This window comes from Capra hircus, chromosome 11 (genome assembly GCF_001704415.2).
Source record: "Capra hircus breed San Clemente chromosome 11, ASM170441v1, whole genome shotgun sequence".
In the NCBI taxonomy this organism is placed as follows: Eukaryota; Metazoa; Chordata; class Mammalia; order Artiodactyla; family Bovidae; genus Capra; species Capra hircus.
The window spans coordinates 60,547,253-60,554,137 of NC_030818.1; the positions used below are offsets into that span (position 1 = coordinate 60,547,253).

At 44.6% G+C, this 6,885-nt stretch overlaps 1 protein-coding gene across 1 annotated transcript in view; it reads left to right on the forward strand.

The window, feature by feature from the left end:
• The window catches only part of B3GNT2 (UDP-GlcNAc:betaGal beta-1,3-N-acetylglucosaminyltransferase 2), a 138,841-nt gene extending 137,331 nt beyond the window's left edge, over positions 1–1,510 (forward strand). The window contains exon 3 of the transcript XR_001918815.1: positions 1,365–1,510. The gene's annotated coding sequence lies outside the window, so the exon portion shown is untranslated. The remainder of the gene's footprint in view (positions 1–1,364) is intronic.

A 6,885-nucleotide genomic window follows, 5' to 3' on the forward strand; every position in this document is an offset into this window, starting at 1 on the left:
CCAGGCTCCCCCGTCCCTGGATTCTCCAGGCAAGAACACTGGAGTGGGTTGCCATTTCCTTCTCCAATGCATGCAAGTGAAAAGTGAAAGTGAAGTCGCTCAGTCATATCCGACTCTTCACGACCCCATGGACTGCAGCCTACCAGGCTCCTCCATCCATGGGTTTTTCAGGCAAGAGTACTGGAGTGGGGTGCCACTGTGCCAAATATTATAGTAGGCCAGCAGTATTCAGTGATGAATGAGACAGGTGCTGTCCCTGCCTCCATACACCTTATACTCTAATGGAAGTTCAGACAAAAACTTAATAAGCAGACAAATAAATAAAGTCATAAGTTATGATAAATGCTATGAAAAGTGGCAGAGATAAAATGGTTAGGGAACACCCCTCTTAGGTGGTGACAACTGTCAGGGAGGAAAAACTTTTCCTCTCCCCTCTTGGGTTTAGTAATAGGGGCCTATGTATTAAAGTGACAAAAAAAAAAAAAATTAGCGAGAGAAAAGACAGAATTTTATTCTTGTATGTATGCAGGAGTTCACAGAAAAATGTGACTGTTACAATTCAAGACCTATATACTATCTTAATAGAGGAAGGAAAGAGGGAGAAAAGCGCTTATGGAAAAAGATATGACTTTTAGAAAAGATATATGGCCTTCAGGAGAACAGATGGGAGAGGTGATATAGTTTTGTGACAGTGTCTAAGAGATTTCTTGTCCCCTTGCAACTTCTGTCTGAGTGAAAGAAGTTAATCTTTCCTGGTGCAAAAGTCTTAGGGAGAAGATTGACAGTTGAGTTCTGTTTTTTTTTTTTAAATTAATTAATTTTTTAATTGAAGGATAATTGCTTTACAGAATTTTGTTGTTTTCTGTCAGACCTCAACATGAATCAGTCATATGACAATTGAATTCTTTGGGGAGGCTCTTCTTTTAGGAAGAAAAAAGGAGTTCAGGAAAAAACATTTTCAGCATGGTATATTCCAGACCCCTTCACTGTGAAGGTGGAATCTCAAAGGGCAAGGAGGAGCTGGCCTCATACCCCTGAGTCAGAAGGTGTTCTAGGCAGAGGGACTGTGGGCAGAGTCCCTGGAGCGGGAAGGGCTTTCTTTCCAGAATATAAGGAACAGGAAGAGAAGTAAGGGTAGATTTGGAACAGGAAGGCAGGTCAGACCATGAGCTGGGTTTGGGAGATCGTGGCAGGATTTGTCAGCTCTGGTATTTTGTGGTGAGCTTTTTAGAAGCCACTAGCCTCATGATTTCTGTGAGGCCACCACTCCCAGATGAGGAAGCCCAAGGCAGCTTCTCTGTGGATTGCAAAGCTTTACAGCTGGAATGACCCTAAGCAGTGACAGGTTCCACTTTATTTTACAGCTGTGCCCTCTGTGGGGCCCTGCAGCCCTCCTCACTGTGAAGCCTCCCCAGAGCACACCTGGGATGCAAGAGCAAAGGCCCAATATGCCTTCACTGACCGAGCCACATGGCTGGACTCTCAACTCAGTGATGGGCATAAAAGCAGATAACTGGTGAGTTCATGAACAGTCACTGGGTGTTCTGGACCTGGCGCTGAGCTATTACCTCATGTTTACCCAGGACTTTGTGCTTCTCAAGGTGGTTTCATATAAATTAAATCATGTAGACTTCTCTGCAGCCCTGTGAGGGCTACATGATGGGGTGAAAGAGCTCGGGCCTTGGGGTGGGGACAGCTGGGCCCCAATCCCAGCTCTCCTTCTTGTAAGCAGCGTGATCTCGTGAATGTTACCTCTCTTCTCTGAGCCTTACTTGTCTTCAACTGTAAAATGGGATCCTGGTCTCCATAAGGATCCAGAGAACCTGTATGTGGAGTACCGTTGGGGTGCCAGCACACAGCAGGTTCTGCTACAAGCTAAGGTGTTGCTGCCGTGAGAACGTGATGAGACAGGTCCCATTTGATAGAGGAAGAAACAGGTAAATGGTCCTTGTATTGTTTCACTGAATGTTCACTAACTATCAGCTGAGGATGAGCAAAGTCAAGCAGCTTGGCCAAGGTCACTGAGTACAGAAGGTGCCAGCTTGAGCTAGCTCTGAGTCACTTGCATGGGGTAGGGCAGGGGTGGGTAGGACCACCTAAAGCTTCAGAGGAGGGATGTTACACTGACCTCACTATGCCTTCCTTCCTCACAGTCACTGTCATCTCAGACCCTCTGCCCTAAGGTACCTGCAGGGCTAGGGAGGGGTCCTGTCATGGATACCCCACATCTGTTCAGGTAGGGCAGTCATGTCCTCTTCCTCTTCCTTTCTCCTGGGTTCCTTAACCTTCTGATCAAGTGTTGAGCTTGCCTGAGTATCCTTGCTCCCTAGCCAAGGGCAGGAGTGAACCAGGGGCTAAGCACAGAGGCTCAGAGCCAGAGGCCAGTGGTGGCATTAAAAATATGTGCAGGAATGAATTCTAAGCCAAGGTAGCTTTTTTCCCCCCTCTCTTAAAGTCATTCTTTATTAAATACCTTCTCAAAAATTTTTAAAAATGGACATGTACCCAATGAAACTATTCAAAGGAAAAAAAGAAAAACAAACTAAAACCACCCTCACCTGATCCACTGTCCCTCAGATGATCATTGTTAACTGCTTGTGGGTCACCTTTCAAAACTTTCCCTATACTCATTGTTATGGACTGAATTGTGCCCACTGCCCCAATTTGTCCCTAACCCCCAGTGTGTTTATTTGGAGATGGAGTCTATAAGGAAGTAATAAAGGTTCAGTGAGGGTTTGAGAATGGAGCCTTCCAGCGCAGAGGCCGTGTGAGAAGACAGCTATCTACAAGCCAGGAAGAGAGGCCTCACAACAAACAACCCTGATGGCATCTTTGTCTTGGACTTCTGGCCTCCAGAACTGCATTTCTGTTGTTTAAGCTACCCAGTTTGTAGCAATTTGTTATGGCAGCCCTAGGAGACTAATACACTCCTAGGGCTGGATGAAAAGATCCAGGCACAAGGAGGAGAGCTTTTTAATTTTTTTCACATCAAACACATTTTGTATTGGGGTGTAGCCGATTAACAATGTTGTGATAGTTTCAGGTGAACAGTGAAGGGACTCAGCCATACATTTACATATATTCATTCTCCCCCAAATCCTCTCCCATCCAGGGTGGCACATAACATTGAGCAGAGTTCCACATGCTATATAGGGTAGGTTTTTGTTGGTTATCCATTTTAAATGTAGCAGTGTGTACATGACCTTCCCAAAGTCCTCAACCATCCCTTCCCCCGACTGGCAACCATGAGTTCATTTTCTAAGTCTGTGAGTCTCTTTCTGTTTTGTAAGTAAGTTCATTTGTATCATTTCTTTTTAGATTCCAGATATAAGGAATGTCGTGTGATATTTCTCCTTTTCTGTCTGACTTACTTCACTCAGTATGACATTCTCTGGGTCCATCCATGTTGCTGCAAATGGTCTTATTTCATTCTTTTTAATGGCTGAGTAATATTCCATTGTATATGTGTCAAAGTCAAGTCACTCAGTCGTGTCCGACTCTTTGTGACCCCGTGGACTACAGCCCACCAGGCTCCTCAGTCCATGGGATTCTCCAGGCAAGAATACTGGAGTGGGTTGCCATTTCCTTCTCCAGGGGATCTTCCCGACCCAGGGACTGAACCCGGGTCTCCCGCATTGGAGGCAGATGCTTTAACCTCTGACCACCAGGGAAGCCCTCCATTCCTCTGATGATGGACATTTAGGTTGTCTCCATGTCTTATCTGTTGTGAAGTGTTGCAATGAATATTGTGGTGCATGTATATTTTCGAGCCATGTTTTTCTCTGGATAAAGGCCCAGGAGTGGGATTGCAGGGTCATATGGTAGCTCTATTTTTAGTTTTTCAAGAAACCTCCATAGTGTTCTCCACAGTGGCTGTACCAATTTACATTCCCATCAACAGTGCAGGAGGATTCCCTTCTCTCCACACAGAGAGAGTGTTTTATTTGTTGTTTATTTGAGCAGAAATGGGATCATCCTATAATTATATTACTGTGGAACTAGCTTTTCTCATTAACACAATGTAAAGGCCATCTGGCTCCTTACTCACACCCACCTCTGATTCCGTTATGGCATCCACAGCCCCCATTCCTCTTCAAAACCTATCCAGAATCCCTTTGCTTCTCCCAGCTGGCTGCTTCCACCTTGGTGTAAGTGCTACCCTCTCTCTCTCAGAGCAGCAGCCTTTTCACTCTTATCTGCTTCCAGTCTTGCCCTCTTTGGTCTACTGTCCTCATAGTAGCCAGAGGGATCCTTTAAAACTGCAAGTCAGGGGACTTCCCTGGTGATCCAGTGGTTAAGAATCCACCTGCCAATGCAAGGACAGATCCTACATGCCATGGGGCAGCTAAGCCCAGTGAGCTATTGAGTCTGTGCTCTAGAGCCCACGAGCCGCAGCTACTGAAGCCCGTGCAGTCAGAACCCATGCTCCGCAAGAGAAGCCACTGCAATGAGAAGCTCATGCCCCACAACTAAACAGTAGCTCCTGCTTGCCACGACTCGAGAAAGCCCGTGTGCAGCAATGAAGACCCAGTGCAGCCAAAAATTTTTAATTTAATTAAAAAAAAAACAAAACGACCCTAAGTCAGGCCCTGTTGCTCCGCAGCTCAAAGCCCTCCAGTGGCTTCTCACCCCATGCAGAGTAAAACCAAAATTCTCACCAGGGGCCACAAGACCCTATGTGATCTGGGCATACACACACATACACAGACTCACACCAACTGTACCTCTCTTTTCTCTCATCTCACTTGCTCCACCCTGGCCTACTTGAGCTCTCTGTTCCCATCAAGCACACTCCCAAAGCAGGTCTTTGCACTTGCTATTTTCTCAGCCTCGGCTGCCTTTCCTCCAGGTTGCCATAGAGCCCCTTCCCTCCCTTCCTTCCAGACTCTGTCTCCCGTCCCACCTTTATCATTCTTTATAGCACTAGCCACCATCTGACATATTACTTCATTATTTGTTTATGGTCTGTCTTTCCTCATTAAGATATGGATTTCATAAGCAATAAACCTTGTCCTGTTCCCTGCTGTATCCCTAGTACTTAGAAGACTACCAGGTTTATGGCTGATGCTTGGTGAATGTTTAATGAATGACAATATGAATAAATCTCTCCAAGTCAATAGATGCAACAACCTTTTCAACAGTTGCATAGCATTTGCTAATATGGACGGACCATGATTCACTTAACCAGGCATTATTAATGATGTTTTTCTATTTTTTCTTACTTTAAACAATATTTGTGATAAACATTTTTGCATAGCTACTTTAATTATGGGGCTTCCCTATTGGCTCAGATGGTAAAGAATCTGCCTGTAAGGCAAGAGACATAAAAGACATGGATTCAAAAAAAAAAAAAAAAGACATGGATTCGATCCCTGGGTCGGGAAGATCCCCTAGAAAAGGAAATGGTTACCCACTCCATTATTCTTGCCTGAAGAATCCCATGGATACAGGAGACTGGCCAGCTACAGTCCATGGGGTCGCAAAGAGCTGGACATGACAGAGTGACTAACACTCACCGCTTTAATATATTGGTTCTTTTAATTCTATAGGATATTTTCCCTAAAGCTGGGTTGATGTATCAAGAGACAGGCATATTTTACATTTGATAGCCATTACCAATTTTCCTTAGTCACAGTTCATAGGCAAATCCTGAAAAAAAAGGCCTCAATCCTTTCCCCAAATTGAAGCCAGGGTAAGATTGCCCTTAGGTCAGGAATAGGGGGCTCTGTCCTAGGCCTGTACACTTTAGAGGGCTTTGTATGTCACAAAGACAAAAAATCAAGTTTATTAATGACCACACAGGACTTTTTCTCACTTGGGATCCTGCATCGAGCACTGGGTTGGCACAGTGTGACCTGCAACCCTGAACATGAAAGCTCGTGATTAACACCATCTCCGCATTTCCTCCAATATTCTTGAAACAGAAAACTTCTGAGTCCAAATGCTGTGAAGTCTTGTGGGTTGTACCCCTGCTGACCTAGGAAACAGTCACTACTTTGGAGGCAGAAAGAATTTATTGGGCTGATATTTGTAGATAAAAGACTCATTTGTTGTGTCCCTCCTCTCAGTATGGGTTCAGTAGGTCCTACCATAACCAAATACTATTTTTCAATAGTTCTATGCAGAGTACATTTTGAGAAACGCTGGGCTGGAAGAAGCACAGCTGGAATCAAGATTGCCGAGAGAAATATCAATAACCTCAGGTATGCAGATGACACCACCCTTATGGCAGAAAGTGAAGAAGAACTAAAGAGCCTCTTGATGAAAGTGAAAGAGGAGAATGAAAAAGTTGGCTTAAAACTCAACATTCAGAAAACTAAGATCATGGCATCTGGTCCCATCACTTCATGGCAAATAGATGGGGAAACGGTGGAAATAGTGGCTGACTTTATTTTTGGGGGCTCCAAAATCACTGCAGATGGTGACTACAGCCATGAAATTAAAAGACACTTGCTCCTTGGAAAAAAAGTTATGACCAACCTAGACAGCATATTAAAAAGCAAAGACCTTGTCAACAAAGGTCCGTCTAGTCAAGGCTATGGTATTTCCAGTGGTCATGTATGGATGTGAGAGTTGATGCTTTTGAACTGTGATGTTGGAGAAGACTCTTGAGAGTCCATTGGACTGCAAGGAGATCCAGCCAGTCCATCCCTAAAGGAAATCAGTCCTGAGCATTCATTGGAAGGACTGATGTTGAAACTCCAATACTTTGGCCACTTGATGAGAAGAACTAACTCATTTGAAAAGACCCTGATGCTGGGAAAGATTGAGGGCAGGAGGAGAAGGGGACAACAGAGAATGAAATGGTTGGATAGCATCACCAACTCAATGGACATGAGTTTGAGTAGACTCTGGGAGCTCGTAATGGACAGGGAGGCCTGGTGT